Genomic DNA, 18,984 nt, shown 5'->3' with positions numbered 1-18,984 from the left:
AATTACCTAGGACCAACATAAACCAGTCGAAAAACATAAAACTATTTACATCATTGATTAGGGTTGGATTGGAATTAGAAATTGGCTCGGGTACGCTAAATAAAAGCGTCCCACATTTGCATACTGCCTTTCCTCAAAACACTGCTTCGGCAAAATTTTATAAAAAATGGGGTGGGGGCGTGTAAAACAAATTGGACAAATTGGTTTACACTGGTGAAACTCACCTGAAAATGAGGCCACTTTTGCTCAGTCCCCCTGCCCAACTCAGTATGCATACATTAATGGGCCAGCCCAGAGAGAGAAAGGGAGTGACACCTCTGCCTGTTGCTAAACAGGTGGTAATGAGCGCCCATCTGCCTCCACAAAGGCAACTCAGGCACCAACTGGGCCGCTGGCTGTATCCGAACACAGACACCGTCCAAATCGGCCCAACAGACTACTCAAAAAAGCAGTCCACAGCCCAAGGCTGGCACTGGACACCAGCCCCTCAGGCATTGCCCGATTGCCCGCATTACCAACCCGACTATGTCATTTATTTATAACGTTTCCCTCTGTTTCCTATAGATCTCTGATTTTACCGACAAGCTATTATACAAAAATAATTTCCACTTGAAACAATCCAACTTTATTCCTGTTTTTATTGTATGTATATATCCCTTTATTCTTCTCAGGTGGCATGGGTGATTGTGGAACTATTGTTTAATAACGTTGACACTGTTATTGTAAATTGTATTTATATAGTGCTTACTACTGATGGTGAGGCATTGAAGTACTTTGCAGAGAGTAGCACGCTACACCAGAACCCAAGATTAGAGTTAAATAGTTAGTAGATTAGTAATATATGATTGTTTTGTTCCTTGTAGATTAGTTGTGATCATTTTGTTGTTTGTGCTCACGAGTTCTCACGCGTTTAGTTGTGTTTTGAGTAGGGACAGAATAATAGAGGAGGATTAGAAAAGGGGAAGTTTGAGTTGTTTTTGGGTGTAGTGGACACATGTGCCTCTTAGGTGAAAGGGATGAAAAGGAGGTGGAAGTTTGAAAAGGGTGTTTGGGAGTTCGTAGTAGTCAGGAGTTTTCCTAAAATGTAACTGAAATTAACATATAAATGTACAGCGGCATACCTACACATCTAAATATGTTGTGATATGCATGGACGCATACACAGATATACACAGGATGTGCGGAAAGTGATTTATTATATGGTGTGATTGCGCAGCCTCATTGGGTAATAAATGCACAATTCTGTGTCGAGCCCAGTCAGCTTAGTTTGAAAAACGTTATCTCAGTTCTGTATAGCTGTCGCTCAGAGCACTCAGGTTTTATCAAAGGGACACGTGTAAAGGATTAATAAGTACCAAAACAGTTGATTAAGATGAAAATGCAACATAATAAAAATCTGACACCAATTTATAAAAATAGGTTGTATCTTTATCTTTAAATTCACACCTCAGTGTCACAAAATCCACTGTATTGTTTTCGGAAATAAGAATTTTCAAGAAATGATGAATCACTTTTTTACACTCAAATACAATAAATCATTGTAATGTAATACAGCTGTGCTTTAGGGTTAGCCACAACAAGCATGTTGTAAACAGCTCTCTGGAACTCTTGGGGAAGACAAGTAGCTCCCGCCGGGAGCTGGTCACAGAGATCAAAAGGTCCAGAAGAGCAGGTACCGCGCAGCTGAAGTAGTCTTCAGGTTAGTTCCAGGGATGTAGGATGCTGAAGATACTTAAGGGTGCTGAGGATTATGCGCCAGTGTTGAGGGTCTTCCTGTGGGCACCTCTTGGTTCTCAAAGAGAGGGGTGACTTTTCCTCAGAGGTCGATGTCCCACAAAGTCTGGCTCAAGTCCTGCCCAAAACCAGTTACCATTAATTGACTGGTATCTGTTTACAGCAAAACCAGCGGTTCCCTTTAACTTGCAGTAACTTTAGTGCGGGGTGACTAAACTGCACTCCCATGATGCTTGTGGGCCCAGCAGACTTGGTTGCAACTTTTGAGGGTTGCAACTTAGTCTTCCAGGCTGCACCTAAGCATACAACAGACAGGCATAGTGAATCCTGCCCACCCCACTGGCTACTGAATTGTCCAAAGGCAGACTTCTCAGCTTTTATAGCCCAGTGGCTGTAACAGGAAGTCAGTTAACTGACTCTTGGAGTCACTCCTTCTGTCTGGTACTCGTGGGCAACTTTTCATCGAGTGGGACACCACAGGCACAATCTTCTCTTTGCTAGCCCAAGGTGCAGCAGGTGCAGTCCAGTCATTGGTGTAGCATCTATTCGGACCTTCTTCCAATACAGGGGTAATTTGAGGTCTGGATGCCAGGGTTGCCACTTTTATACTTGCTATGAGCCCTCAGGATATGTGGTAGCTACTAACCAATGGGCTACCTGGATTATCTGGTTTTCCCCCGCCTAGTGACAATTTCCTGCAAAGTGTGACATGTAGCTAGCCAAGAATGCACTATTCCGCCCACTCCCAACACAGCAGAACCCTTCGCTTAATGTGTGCTTCCATAGCCCAACAAAGATGTGTGGCAACCTGGGGGCTACACTGCCCTTGAAAAAACGGAATGACAACAGCTTTTCCCTCGCTGGCTGAGATTCCAGCCTGTCTGAAAACACAAACAAGCAGCCTGCCCAGGTGTAACTACCATTTGCCCTACAAAGGCATCTCCTCTATTGAAGCTGGCAGTTTAGGCTCACATCCACTCTAGCCATCCTGCCAGGAGGAGGTAACACCTCATCGCATGGCAGGTAGTTTATGTCCCTTCTTGAGATGAGTTTACATCTCTCTCCAGGGGGGCAGAAGGCTGTCTTTGAGGACAGTAGCTTTGAGTAACCAAAAGAGGCTACCGGACCGCTTTGGGCAACAAATGGCAACTTCTAAAGTTGCACTTTGAAAACTAGTGACATTAAATTCAAAATAGGCAACAAGTCTGGATTAATGCTCTGATTCTTATGATACATTGAAGTACAAACGTATTTTGCCCTTATGCAAATTATCCCACAGTGCACTATTCCAAGAGGAATCCAAGATGGTGCAGGCATTCTGCCCCAAACGGAGCATGTGGGTCAGCCAGTAGTGTGTTTAGTGAAATGAGCAGCCTCCTCTTCCTCAGCATCACCAAACTGGTCCTGGGAGCAGCCTCAGCTCTGACTGGGTTAGTGCTCTATTGGTTACAGAGGGCCTAAAGAGCAAATGCTTCCCTTTCTCATGTTTCCTGTTACACTTGACTGTGAATGAATAGGTTTCACCTCTGTTTCTTCGAAGTAAATTAAAATTTTGAAACCTCCCAGCTGACCTTCCTGGGCTAATAGCTGACATATACCTCATCCCTAAGTTCATCCTGTCACCAGACCTAAGCCATTGTCTCTGCTTTGGAAGCAGTTTTCACACCTCATTAATATCAAGCACTGGCAGATTAGCCTCCAGGAGCTTCAGGCAGAGAAAAAGTAACTCTCTAAACGTTAATCCCTTAAATATTTATCAAAAATCTATCTTCATCATTGCATGGAATGGTTCATAAATGTTAACAATAATAACATAACCATATTTCTAGTGGACCTAAACTGAGTTAGCAAAATGAATATATTAATCTGCACTCTAGTTTTCCACCTAAGATAACCAGAACATTGCACAGTGAAAGGAGGAAGGAGAGTTAAATATACCAATCAGGAACTAGACAATTGTTACATGTTTTATGGGTTTCAGCACTTACACTGGGTACTGCACCGGGTTACCTCATTGTGTAGCGTCTTAAAAACCAGCAATGGAATTCAGCAAAAAATGAGGATGTGCATGCCAAAAGGGGCATTTTCGTACACAAACTGTCTCTGGCTAAGAAGGTAAAGGGAAAGAACCATTCTCTTGGCAGTTCTCATTGTGTTAAGCTCAAAGGATGTAGAAAAAAACTCGGCATTTGTGGGGGCCAATTCCAGCCTCACATCCTACTGCCAAGCCCACGCCCTGTGGGGAGTGGGACCACCTCAACAGTTTTGGGCCTGCGCTCTAGTTCTGCCTTTGAAAGTACTGGCACTTGGTTAAACTCAGCCCCAGACACCAAAATGGTCCATGGGGACCCTTTTTCATCTACTGACCCTACCTGGGACCCAGCTAACCATACTTCATCCTACCATATCCACAGAGGCATCCATGAAAGTGAATACTATCACCATGGTGAAAAAGGGGATGTGGTTCATCCTTTTTCAGAGATCATATTTCTGAACCCAAGTTAGGATCAGCTGTGCCCAAAAGGCAAGCAACCAACAGAGGCCTCTGATGGTTGTTAGTGTCAGGAACCAGGACCCTAGCCATCCACCAACAGGTGGATTCTCCAATCTGGTGCCTTAAAAAGATCTCACTTCCAGCCATTGGGCTGGAAAGGAGTTACACACTTGCTCCTGAGGTCTATTTGGCTTCTTAAGTTTCTCAGTGTGGAGGTCTACAACTTCCATCCACTCTCACATCTGGCAACTTACGGTCTGTACCCATAGACTGAGCATGTGCCTGGCAGTCCAAGACTTCAAGGATGGGCCCACAGTCCCTCTTAAGGGTTACACACCCTGTCTATATCTTTCAGGAATCTGTATGGCCCAAGTTCCCTGCCTCTTGTTGTTGTGTCAGTACAGGCAGCCCCTCCCAGCCAGTAGTGGACTCAACGGTGCCAGTCTTAGGGGTCTCGGCTGTCTCAGCACCTAACTACTGTTCCACTGGTCCTCCCACCATGATTGGCATCCACTTCCTACTCCATACTCTTCTCCTGGACCTCTGCAACTCTGTTTAGTGACAGTACCCCCAGAAATGTGGGTTGGTAAGGTTCCATTGGCGGCTGTCCCACCTGACTCTTTATATGCTTGTGGGAGTTCACTGTCAAGGATGCAGTCTTTGGGCAAGTTGGGAGATACAATTACCTTTCTCTGCGTTACTACCCCTTCCCATTCTAAGATTAATATGGCCACAAGGTGGGCAGATTTGTGGCCACTAACATTTCTTACCCTGTAAACTTGCTCTAGCAGATACAGTTCTGGGGAAACCAACTATTCCACTATCATGGTCTGGTTCGCATAGCTATTCCACAGAACAGTGGCAGGAACCCCATTTGCTGTAATCCTTTGGAAGTGATTTGTAGCACCCTCATGGAACAGCAGCTTACCTTCTAGTTCCACCTCCCAACTCAGGGATGCTCTAGCCTACTCTGGGCAATCCTCCCCCAAAGCTGCATGAGTTTTCCCTGTGGAGTGCCCACTAATCTCAGCCTTTCTCTTGCAGCATATGGAATCCCCTTGTCTATGCATTGCTGCTGAAACTCAAAGTACCTACCCTTCTCAAAGGAATTTTCTCCCTGGGGTCATACTTTCTTCTTTTTCAGAAGTATTTTAGAACTCTTTTCCCTTGCCAAAAGTTAGTGGGCCTGAGAGGATTTCTTTTGAAGCTTCTTGCTCCACTCCCTTCATTGGTGTGCACCTGGTCACCTTCTTGGGATCACCCCCTTGGAGCTTTTGGACACTCTTGTACATACCTACATATAAGTAGCCCTTCCAAGCTTTCTGGGGTCAGTCAGCCTGAAGTCAACTAGATGCTGGTGCAACTCTGAGGAACAGTTACTCAAGATGTGCTCCTGCATAACCCAATTGTGTAGACTATCAAAGGTGTTCACGGTATTGCCCTTCACCTGGCCTTCCAGTTCTTTCAATGAGATAGCTACCAATCCATGTTTTATGGCCTCTTGTGCAGGGCCAGACTGGGAACCGAAACGGGTCCTGACAAATAGCTTGGCTAGCCCCCGGTGGGGGTTAATGGGGGGCTAGTTGGGAGCACTCCTGTCTCACAACTGCAGCTTTTGTTAGAGCGATGCTGCAAAAACAGCTCACGGTAACAAAAACGGCCTCCCACAATCGCTACGGCCAGTCTGGACCTGCCCTTGTGTGTATCTAAGAACTTCTTGCTGTATTCTTTCGGAGTGAGACCTAACCTCTGCACCAGTGCATTCTTCATGTTGGTGTGCTCATATGCTACCTCCTCTTCTATAGCTAGGAGTGTATGCCTTTCCGTGAGGGCACCAGCACCTCAAAAGTTCCCCCCACTACTGTTTGTCTACTCCGTGAATCTTTAATGCCCTCTTACATGAAGTAAATCATTTCTTATTTTCATCCCACTCCACAAAAGTAGGCACCACAGGTTTGGGCAAGTGATGGTGTGTGTGACCACCGTCCCCCGCATATAGATTCTTCATCTCTGTTGTCACCACCTTCTTTAGATTGCACAAGTGCTAATCTGGCCTTCTTTTCCTCCAATCCCAAACTATTTTCCTCCAATGCCAAGTTCTTCTCCTCCAGAGTTACAGCAGCCAGCTTGGCCTACAGCTCCCTCTCCAACTTCTTTTAACTGTACTCCTGCTGGCAGACTGCCAGCTCTGAGGGGCTCAGACTGTGGGAGCTTGTATCATTCCCAGCCCTGGCAGACACACCAGAGAATCCATTCTGGAAAGGGTATCCCCAGCTACTCTTCTTCATGGGTCTCCACAATCTCCTTGTTCTTTTCTGAGGTGGTCCGTGGCTGGCAGGCATCATCCTAAGCCCTGAGGGTGGTGTTGACATCCTTCTGCTTGGATTCCCTGCTCAACCTGAGCCTCCTCTTCTAGGCTATGCTCCTCAGTTCTGACATTGTAGACAGATCCACTTCCATGTTCCCAAAAAGTTAAGGTGCAAACATTGGAATATTAAAAATTATGCATGACCTCATGCTGATTAAAAATCAAAAATCAGTTTTTGCTATCAATATAGTTTAGGGATTTTTTTAACTTCATAGCGCTACTAAACACAAGTGGTGGATCCCACTGCTGAACACCAACTTAACATTTGGGCTGACGCCTGTACTCCCTCCCTGACATCCATTAGCCAGCACTGGGGAGATCTGTAAAGGACACCTTTTGCATGTTTTAGCTCTGGCTAGCAGTGAAGAGCTTCTCTAGCAGCCCAAGTCTTTTTTTAAAGGAAATATTGATCAGCGTGCATGGGGTGTTGACTTAATTTCTGTGAAAGAGAAACTGAAATGAGCTGTTTGAAAGTGACTCTTTTTGACATGATCACACCCACTTTTTGCCTGGTTTTTGATGTGATTGTGACTTGAAGTGCACTGGGTTCCTGCTAACCAGGTACCCAGTGCCAGATTTCTTTATCACAACTGTGCAATTGCACCCCTAATTAGCAATATCTTTAGCAAACCCTGTAATCCCTTGTAAATAGTAATCCTGGTACCTAGGCCAAGGAGGTTAAAGAGGGTACTTAAGTGCTGCAGAACGAATTGTGCCACCCTGTAGGGCCCCTCACCAAACACATATAGACTGCCACTGCAGGCTACGTGTCTAGGTGCAGACAAAAGTGAAAACACAACATGGCACTCGTCCCTGTGTGTCATGCCTGCAGAGACTGCATGCAGTTTGGCAAGTCACCCATACAGCAGGCTTTACAGCCATACAGCAGGGTGTACTATAGTACGTGTGAGGGCATAACAGCATGACCAGATATGCCCCTGTGTTGGTCAGTACAAGTGAACAGGGAAGCCAGACGATATATATGTGCTGGGCACTGGTGAAAACGAGTTCCCCAGCTGTATGATGGCTTAACTGAAATTAGGGATGTTTGGTATCAAACATCTTTTATTAATAAACACACACTGATGCCAGTGTTGGATGTATTAATACATGCACACACAAAGCACCATAGAGGTGCCCTCTATAAACCTACCAGCTACTGGTATGCTGACTGACTGGTCTTCACCAGCCTGCCACCAGAGATAAGTTTCTGACCTCAAGGGTGAGGACCTCTGCACTCAGGAGGTCAGAAACAAAGCCTGCTCGGGCAGAGGGTGTTCACACCCCCTCTCACAGGATGACCTGCAGATTAGCATTCCAAGACAGGGAAGCTTCATACAGCCCTCCATCATTGGTATGCAAATCAGGAGAGGAAGCTGACTCTCTTTGTCCAGGGCCCTTTGGTACCTGGATAGGCGGAAAAATTAGCTAGTCAGTTAAGCATGTCCATTTTCAGGATAGTACCACCCTTTAGGTGGGTTACCTGAAGTGGATGCGACTTTTCAGAGTTAGCCAGCTTGGTGATGGCAAACTTAGGATCTCTGGAACAGGGTTATGGCCACTTCCAAGAGGAAGTAGTCATATAGGGGGTGCAGTGACCCCAGGGATAAGAAGCCCACTGGCTCCTACCCTACACTCCCCTAGCGTCTGTAAATTCAGTATTAAGGGGAGCCCCTGGCACCAGGAAATCAGATCCTGATGACCTATGAAGAAGAAGGACGCTGAAAAGCCACAAATGCAGAAGACTGAAGAAGAGGCACTGACTTAACACCAGCCTTGCCGGCCTGTCTTCTGTTCCCCATCAAACCTGTGTCAAAGGTGGCTCATCCTGCAGCTGTTGTGCATCCAAAGCCTGGGAGGATGACTTGCCTTCATAAAAGACTCAAGAACTCCCATTGAGCAGTGTAAGTGCTACTCTGCATCTTGCAGGCACCCCAAGAAGAACAGTGAGGACTCCGAACCACCAAAACCACCACTCTGCACATGAGCCCCCATGCTTAACCAAAGTGGGCCATCTGTGTCAGCATGGTCCCCAAGCCCAATGGAGACTGAGTCCACTTTGGTTCCACACCTCCTGAACTCCCCTACGTCGCCTGCTGCCACTTGTTGCCAGCCCCTTAACCATGAGTGCTCCTGGATGAAGAAACACAACACCTCAAACCCCCTCTGTACCCGGCCGCCCCATCTCCAGGAAAAGAGGACTACTGGTGTCCCCACATCCCATAGCATAGCAAGACTTGAACCCTTTTCTTTGTACAACCCGATTGGCCGCCCAGTCCAAACCTGCAACTTCTGTTCTCGCATACCGATCCCCATTGACTAACATTGGGCACCCAACGCTGTATTGCACCAATGCATCCAGCCACCGTAGTACCTCTGGAGGTGACCTGCTGGGGCTGCCTTGGGCCTTGCCCCATACACACCTTAAGTCAAGGAGATTGGCCTCATAAGTCACTGTACTGTACCTGAATGCTGTACTTGTTTTTCCTTCTGTAGGATAACATTGCAGCTTCTGAAAAATACATTATAGAACCTAAAGTATTTCTCTTGCAAAACATACTTACATAATCATATTGATTCGGGTGCCTAAATATATATAAAGATATGTGTTAATGTTATAAATTGGCGTGCATCTCCTTATTGAGTCGTGTGCATCATTTATTGAATATTGTGTGTATTAGCAGATGTCTAACACTCCTCTCTGATAAGCCTAAGGCTGCTCGACCACACTACCCTCTAGAAGAGCACCTGGGGATTGCTAGAGCAAGCCCCTGCCCACTCATAAGGAAATGCCTGGACTATTTGCATGGTACACCTCCTTACAGTATATTGTATAAAGAGCCAGCTTACTACATGAGCCGAGCTGCATACTTCACTTTCACTGAGTTGGTGTTCGGGGGTATATCTCAACCCCACGAGCACCAATTTGAATAGGCCAAATATCATTGAAGTGTCTAGTGAATAGATTCCTGCTTGGTGATCGCCCTCCTGTGGTGACTCACAAGTAGATACCCTCTATGGAGGGATATCATTTAAAAAAGGAGACCCCCCAAATGATATCCCTCCATAGAGGGTATCTACTTGTGAGTCACCACAGGAGGGCGATCACCAAGCAGGAATCTATTCACTAGACACTTCGGATGTCAATTGTGAGGGAAGAGCGGCCCCTATGGACATGGGCCTACGAGTCCCCCTGCCCTTGGTCCCATTTGCCTTTATGTCCCCTCTTGGGTGGGAATGGGAGTGTTGACCCCCAATCTGACCCCCCTTTTTGCAAGAAGAATTTCTGACGTGGACCAGCAGAGTAGGAGTAAGTCCAAATTTTCTTGTACATGTCATGGTGAATGGTTGCACTATTCGGACCCATGCTCTTCCGCCCAGTAAAACCAACAAAGCACAGCCATTTTGAAAACTTGACAACCAGGGGTCTCCAGGGTGGTGTGCCTTGCATGTATACAATGTTTTCTTACCCACAAGGTCCTGCAAACCTGAAACATTGCCTAAAATCATGCATTTGTGTCATATTTCTGTGAAGAAAGCTCTAGAATCAGTAGGAAATCCCACATTTTTGCCACTTGTCTTGATAAAAATAGTACTCCATGTGTGTGGCTGACCCTAACACAATGTTGCATTTTGGGACCTAACACAACAGTCCCTAAAAAGTAACATGGAGGAATTGGCAATACAGGTGGTATTGGGGCCCAGCCTGGTCAACCACCCAGCGAAATCTGCCAAACCCAGATATTTCTGAAAACTAGACACCCAGGGGAGGCCAGGGTTGTGTGCCTCATATGGATTTCAAAGCGGATTCCTACCCACAATGCCCTGCACACCCCAAGCTTTGTCTAAAACTGCGCAGTTTTCTAGAATTTCTGTGATGTAAACTTATGGAATCTGCTAGAATCTACAAAATTCATATCACCCAGCATTCCCCCACTGGTCCAAATAAAAAAGCTACCCCACCTGTGTGGCTGGGCCTAGTGCCCATGGCAAACTAGGGCTAATGGTAGTCCTCACCGGGGAACCTGGTGTGAACCACACCATCTATCCCACCCTGTACTCCTCTGGTGGCCTAGTTTTCAGTAATGTGAAGGTTTAATACGTTTCCCTAGGTATCAGCTGAGCTAGGGACCAAAATCCACAGCAAACTAAATGGCAAAAAAAACAAAAGATCAATTTTGAGAGGAACAATGTAAGTGTCCCTGTTGCATTTTGGGCCCTTTCCTGTCGTGTGCACTAGGCCCACCCACACAAGTGAGGTATCATTTGTACTGGGATAACTGGGGATCGCTGGGTGGCAGGAAAGTAGTGGCTTCCCACAGATTCCAGAATTGTCCATCACAGAAATGTCAGAGCTGTGAGGAAAATGTGTGTTTTTAGCTAAAGGTTGAGGTTTGCAAGGGCGTCTGGGTAATACAACCTAGTGAGAGCTACACAAGTCACACCACCCTGGACACCCCTGGGTGTTTAGTTTTGAGAAATGTCTAGGTATGGTATGGTTACCTAGGTGGCTGGTGAGCTAAGGCAAAAAGCCGTTATTATGAAAAAAAGCATGGATTCTGCAGGGTTAAATATGTTTCTCCAGGTCAGCGTTTGGGACATTTTGCTTCATAGGCGCTACTCAGCCATACAAGTGAGGTGCCATTGCTATTGAGAGATGAGTGGGAGCACACAATAGTAGAACATTAGTTATTACCAACTGGATTTCTCTGCCTTTGTGGCTTCCAAATGTAAACCAGTGTGCAAGAAATAAAAATTCTGAAAAATACCCTTTAAATTACGATAGCATGGGGAACCTCAAATTCAAAGGTGTACAAATAACCACTGCTCCAAAACTCTTTATCTGATGTACATTCCATAAATACATATGTTTCTTTTATTTTTCACTTTTTTTATATTTTACTATATGAATTGCTCTATACTTGGTATAAATCAGAAAACATTGTAAGGTGCAGCTCAGTGTTGGCTCTAGGTCCCTTGGGTTCTTGGACAACCTCCAAACCCTATATATCCTGATGACGAGAAGGATCTAGCAGAAGTAATGGTATATTGCTTTTGTAAATTGCCATTATTTATTTTGTAAATGACAGGAAGTTACAGATGAAAAGGTTGTCAAAAAATGCCCATTCCTACTTATTTTCAAGATGTATTTTTATTTCAAACCTTGAGCGATCTATACAATGACCCCTTGGTAAATTCAAAATGTTGTCTACTTTTAAGAAATCTATAGCTTTTCAGGAGCACCCATGGGTTTCACACCTATTTCAACAAAAAACTGAAAGTAGGTTGAAAGCAAACAAATTAGGAAACATGGGCTAACTCTTAGAAAAATGCCAATACTGTGATAAAAAATGTTTTTTGTATTCAGCTCTGCTTATTTTTGAAAGCTGGGATGATGATTTTTGCACAGCAACCTTTTTGTTGATGTTTAGGAAAATACTAGATACTTTCTGGCGCAGCAGTTTTTTCATTTTTTGCCAAAAAACATAAAATGTGGCTATCTTTTGGCTATTTTCTCTGTCTTCTCCAAGGGAAATCCACAAACCTAGATACACCACATGATGTTGGAAAAAAAGGCGCAAATTGTGCGTACATACCTTAAGTGAGAAAAAGTTATGGAAGCCTAAGCGGGAAGTACCCTCAATAGCCAAAAAAGGGAACAGAACAGGGGTAGAAAAGCCTCAGCAGTTAAGGGGTTAAGAAAGTGGATTATTAATTTGTGGTGGATGGTAGTCCACCACAAGTAGTAAAGTCACTAACCTGTAAGAGCCAGCCATTTAAAACTGAGCTTAACACCTACCTAGCTACAGCACAGAGCAGAAAGGCTTGATTCAATAAACAAAATGTATAACGCACTTAGAAGCACCAAAACAATTAAAAAGTCAAAAACCCAACACAGTAATAATCTCAACGCATTTTATAAAATAGAAGAAACATGTAATAAACAAAATGACATGAAAACAACAGAAATCCAACAGAGGCAACCGGAGAAATATTTTTTTTAAGATTTAAGATAAATGAGCCAACAAAAGTACAGTCTCAATGAAAATATTGTTTGCATATGACAGGGACCCAGGTGCAAATTCAGGCCGACCACAAAGGAGGCTGAGTTGGATACAGCCAGCAGGATTGAGGTGGTCAAAGGTTTTGACAGTGAATTGGAAGTCAAAATCCTTAAGCGGGGCAACGCAGCTGGCTGTAAACAGCAAAGTCTCTTCAAAAGCAGATAGATGTTGAGTGAGGTCAAGCTGAAGCTTTTGGTATTGGTGGCAAAAACTCTGAGTAGGATAAGTGAAATTCCACTCTGAGGGAAACGCACCCATTAACCCGATACTTTTGCTGCCTTCTCTCAATCATAATTTCTACCTTTGGGCTTAGGGTTTTATTTAAAGTTTGGCGGATGGATTACTTCGTCCTAAATGTGATTGATATGCAGTCTGCCGTATTATGTGTATCATAGGCTAGAATTCACTTGTAATTCAATGGACAGGACACCCATTATATTTGTGATAGAGTGCACTATCCGCCAAAATAAATAGGGCCCTTGGGACCAGATGTACTAAGAATGGATTCTGTAAAAAGAGTTGTACTTTGGACACAGACTTTTACAGAATCCATTATGTTTTTGTGAACGGAGCTATGTACTGGTCACAAAAAACAAATTCTTAGTGGGTTATAATTCGACCTACCCCATGAACATTAATTAGGTAGGTTGCACATTGCAACCCACTATAAAGCACAGCTACCACAGGGATGGTGGCCTGGTGAGGTTAGCAGACCACTATGTCTGTGATTGCTTTCAAATAAAACTTTTTTTTAATGCATCTCCTTTTTCCCTAAAATAACAAAGGATGTGTTTCAATAATAAAAAATTAAACTTGCAACTAACATTTGTTAAGATTAGACAGTGGTCCACACTACCAATGCCTACTCTTAAGAAATATATTTTTCCACATTCTCAAGGTACACCTTCTCATTTTCAAATTCTCAGGAGTCAGTAATAGATTAATGTTTTGTGACCAGAATTTGGTCGCAAGACATTAAAACATACCACTGTGAATCAATATGTGGAAGGGGTGCCCCAAACACGCAGTTTCCAAATTGCGATTTGGTAATGTCTTACAGAATAGCAATTTGTGGTTTCTACATACTAAAAGTCCTTTTTGCAGTAGCAAATGACCTGATTTACAGCTTGTGGCTGAAAAAAGGCTTTGTACATCTGGCCCGAAATCTCATTTTTGGAGCTCGGATTCATCCAGTGAGAAAAGACAGCAGGCTGTATCTGGGAAGGTTGCATCAAAGTTGGATAGACTTGCCACAAGGGTCTGCTGAACTGGATTTTCGAGTGGCAAATCAACCTGATTTTCCTGCCCATCAATGTAGCATCTTGGGTGGATTACTTGGGTGGCTGGCCTTAGTTCAACATTTTTCTAAGTTCCGTTTTTTCAGAGATGTCAGAATGTGTCCTTATGGACATCGCTAAGGCTTCCAGGACCTCAGCGACAGCACTTAGGGATCATGACTAACTCCATGCAGAGATCACCAGCAGGTTGCAGTCCTCTTCCAATTGCATGTGGTCCCTGATCAAACCAGAAAAAGGCCTCTTGCACCTTGTGAGGCCCTTGCAGCCACACAGGACGTCAGCCTGCTGATCCTTGTAGTTCCCTTCTTTGTCCTGGGTAAAAGTTGGAGCAGGTTCAGCTGTTCGGGTCTCACAGATTTCTGACAACAGTTTCAGTCCTCTTCTGTTCTTCCGGTCCAGTAAGTGTTTTATTGAGCTGAGGTTGAGGTGCCAGCTTTAGACTTTTCACTAGCCAGACAATGAGTGGGACTCTAATTCACGGTGTGAAAGTTGCAAACCTAAAGATCTTAGGGCAGTCAACCACTATGGGGCACAGCACCTGTTAAATGACATTTCCAGTGTGGGAACTACTGCATTTGCAAATTAACAACTATTGAAAAACAAATAGACCTAGGCTTCGAAACATCAGAAGGGGACATTTGCCTCATAACCAGCCCAGGCAGGTTGAGGTATATAGGTATGAGCAACAAAAATGGAGAGCCTGTATCAGTGAACATTGGAGCACCATTAGATCCACCGGGTCAGCTACAAAATTGACAAATCACTACCAGGATGCACATCATTCACATAATGACATCACCTGGGTTTTCATAAACAGGATACTTGAAGTGAGAGACATTCCAAGCCAATCACAGTGGAATCTCAATTTGTTTGTGGTGCCAGGAACTTGGCTATGCACTGTCTTATTAACCCAGAGATTAAAACCAGTTGCTTGTGTGATATATTCATTTCAGAAGTTTTAAATAGTCAAGAGGGACACTCTGAAGCCTGATTTGGTGATACTCTGGTAAATTTTGACCAGTTGCTTCCTGTTTTCCAAGACACCTTTGTCGATGCCATAGTTTTAATAGGGATTTTTATGATAAATGGAATCCTGTAATGACCTGACCATGTTCTATTGAAAGGTCTCCCCAATGTCAGAGTCTTATTTATCCAAAGAATGAGATCAATAGTGTTCCCTTTCTCATGTGTGTGAGATGTTGTCAACACATGCAATTCAAGCTGGAAATGGTACCTATTGTAAATTCTTTTACAATTGGCAATTCCCAAACTCCCTAATCCCTCTCCTATCCTCAATGACTCTATCTATACATCAGCAAAATTAATTAAAATAAAAAAGGATGCATCTATTAGCTCTACTGTGTATTTTTCCATTCAAAAATGGTTGTGGCTGTCCAATTCTTCTAAAGCTTTCAATCACTGAAGGGATGGAAGGAAGAGAGAGTGAGAGAGGAATTAATTTAAAGCTTTGGGGCAATGTTGTATGTAAAAAACTTTATTTGCAGAAAATATGAAAAGAAAAAATATTTGCCAATCAATACGTTTTACGTTTGTAATACTTTATTCGATATATACATATCATAAAAGTACAAACATTTCAGACATAAAAAACTTAAAAAATATATTGAATTCTTTTCATAGAATAAAAGGATAAAAACGATATACATTTAAAAAGTACAGTTACAGGTTAATAAAATGCAGTCGCGTTGATATACATGTAATACTGGATTTGCAGGCATGGTCTGGATTTTATTAACATTTAGCAGCCTTGTACGTATGAACCAAGCACTTGCAAGATACTTTGCGACCCCACATACGATATACAGAGATGTAGTGTCTGTTGAGAGAATGCGTAGGGCAATCCTAAAATCTCTGACTCCCAGTTCCCTACATACTGGCTTTAGCCATCTTGTTCTAGGTCTCTTGTAAGCTTTACAAGCAAACAAGAAGTGAGGTAGGGATTCATTGGTACATGGGCAACCTGGGCAGGTGAGATAATGAGCCCTCATTCCTTTCCAACCCTCTGTAAATTTGTTAAGAGGGAGCGTCCCATATCTCATTTTCAAAAACAGAGATCTATCTCTTGGGATTTGAATGTAATCTAGGAAGGGTTCCAGCTTTCTAGTGGGCTTATGTTCCACAAATTGGCTAGTTAGCACCCCCCACTTAGTGCTCTTTAATTCCTCAGCCTGCACCCACTCCCAATAGATTATTTTTAACAATTTGCTTATGGGGTGGGGATTGGGAGGTCCAAAATTTGGCCATTCCTAAATCCATAACCAACTGCCTCAGTTTGTTGAGCCACTGAATCTTGTTCAAGCTATTCAGAGTAATCAATTCATCCAGCACCATGGCGTAATTTGCCAGTTCTGGTGCCCTTCTCAGGCGCACCCAGAACAGCAAAGGTCGGAGGCGCACTATGTCTGCAGTTGAGTGTTTGCCCATGTCAATGAAAAGGGGTTTCAAGGGGGTCGAGAGCGGGAGGGAAACTAAATCCCTCACAAATTTGTTCTCAGCTCTTACCAAGTCTGCGATGTTCTCACAGCCCCACAGCTCCGAGCCATAGACTGCAGAGGCCAAGGCTTTGCCTTCATAGACTGCCAAGGCCGGAGCTATGGGTCTACTGATAGACCTACGCTGATTCCTCAGAATTACTCCAGATACTCTTTTAAGGTTTAGGAGCATTTTGGCCACATGTGAGTCCCATTTCATTCCTCCACCACCTCCAGCGGGGTCCCTTTAAGGGTTATATGTACTCTCCTTGCTTTTTTTGATAAGGACAGCACCATCAACTTAGTTTTAGTAGTGTTTACAATGAGCCCCCGCTCATCACAAAACAGAGTAAATCTATATAACAATTTCTGGAGACCCGAGGGGGTTTTGGACATCAGGAGGGTGTTGTCTGCAAAGAGGAGGGTAGGTGTTTTCTCCCCCGCCAGGACTGGGGCATCTGCAGGGTCCTCCCTCAAAGGGGCTACACCCCATTAATAAAGAGGGAGAACAATATCGGAGCCATCACACAGCCCTGGCGGACCCCCTGTTCACATGCACCCTCCCTGTTAATTGTCCTTGGCTCCCCCACCTAATTCTAGCGTAATTGTCTTGGTGAAGTTTTACCATAAGCTCCAAGAGATAACACGGGAACCCCATTTCCAGCAGCACCTTCCAAAGTTTATCACGGGGGACCAAATCAAATGCGTTTTTTAAGTCTAGAAAGGCCAAATATAGACTACCCTTCCCGACGGACACAGTTTTCCAGTATATAGCACAAAACCTGAACACCTGGTCCATCGTTCCCACATTTTGCCTGAAACCCGCCTGGAAGTGGGACAGAATGTTACCTTCATCTATCCAAGAACCCATTCTAGTAACAATGACCCTGCCAACTACTTTCTGGATTGTATCAATTAAACTTATTGGTCTGTAGTTGGCAGGGTCCTCCCTATTACCCTTCTTGTATATGGTTACTACTTCAGCACCCTTCCACGGTTCAGGGACAGAAAATCCATGAAGAATCAAATTCATTAGGAGGGCGATGAAGTCAGACCACAGTTTGGGAGCATGTAAAAGTAGGTCGCCCGGCATCCCATCCGGGCCTGCTGCTTTGCCGGGGGATATGTTAATAATAGCATCATGCGCTTCCTTGGCAACAAAGGGTTCAGCATGGTTATAATTCTCTATTACAAACTCGGTTGATGCCACCATGGCTTGTCCTATAACTGATTCTCCACAGTACAATTGTGAGAAGTGGGAATGCCACTGCTGCTCAGTTATGTGATTCGGTATAGGCTCTGCTCCCCTTCTATCAAGTTTGTTTGCCAGATTCCAGAACATAGTTGAGTCTTTCGAGCAGGCCGCGTGCTTAAGTTGCTGCCAATGCTCTTCCTCCCATTCCCTCTTAGCCATTTTAATGCTAAAGTTATACTCCTTTCTAGCTGCCCTCACTGCTATTGCATCCTTCCTCCTGATAAAAGTTGATATGGCCTTTCTCTTTGACCTACAATCGGCTGTATACCATGGGGTGCCCTTCTTGTATCGTTTGATCTTCGTCGGCCCTCTAATCTCCCCCACAATAAAAAAGTACCAATTTTCTCTATTAGATTTTTATAGGAATCGATTAATTTAAAACTTTGAGCGTTCGCCTGTGCAGACATGAAGGCTAAGAGATCTCTAGTCTCTTCTTGTACAAGCTCTTTAATCCTGGACATTTTATCTTCTTCACACATTACTCTATTCCATTTTAACGTACGATTGCAATTGGAGGGGATTACGTCTTTTGCAGTCATTAGTGAGCCACTCGTAGCTTCAATCTCATTCCCCCCTCTAATTTTCATACAGAGCGGGTTATGATCACTGTCCTGAGAATGTCTAACCTCCATGTCCACTAGTCTGCCCCATGATTGGGTATCAAGTTGAATATAATCAATGCGCGACGGACAACTAAGTCTATTGTACGTCATTGCCCCGTTAGGGTCTGAAACAGTCCTCCTATTTAATGCGCGCAGATTGTATTCTAGTGTTAAAGCGTTTATTTGAATCGCTCTAGATGACCATTTCTTAATTGGTGACAAATTTAGGGGAGGGATAGACTGCCTCAAGTCCTCCGCACTAAATCCCAACAGGTCTTCTTCAGCTACGGGTTCATATGTGCAGTTAAAGTCCCCCCCCTACAATGATATTAGACAGTGGGGGAACTCCTGCTAGTGCTACTTCAAGTAATGCTATCGTGGGAGAAGTTTGACCACCCGGGGCACCTCTAGCATATACACAGAACAGTTCCATAGTGCTTACAGTATGGGGCCCTTTAAGGGATATATATAATAAATCTCCTGAGGGTAAATTGTGCATAGTAACAGCCCAGTTTAGTGCCACACAAATTCATATGTGGAGGCCACCAGATGGGCGCCCTCTCCCTACTGAAGTTGCCAATCAATAAGAAACAAATCATCATCCACTGCATTAGTTGAGCATTGGAACTCTTTGAAATTGACCAGACCTTAGTGGGGGGCACATGCCTATTAAGAC

This window comes from Lissotriton helveticus, chromosome 3_1 (genome assembly GCF_964261635.1).
Source record: "Lissotriton helveticus chromosome 3_1, aLisHel1.1, whole genome shotgun sequence".
NCBI lineage: Eukaryota > Metazoa > Chordata > Amphibia > Caudata > Salamandridae > Lissotriton > Lissotriton helveticus.
The sequence above is the reverse complement of the archived record's forward strand: the minus strand, read 5'-3'. Positions refer to the sequence as shown.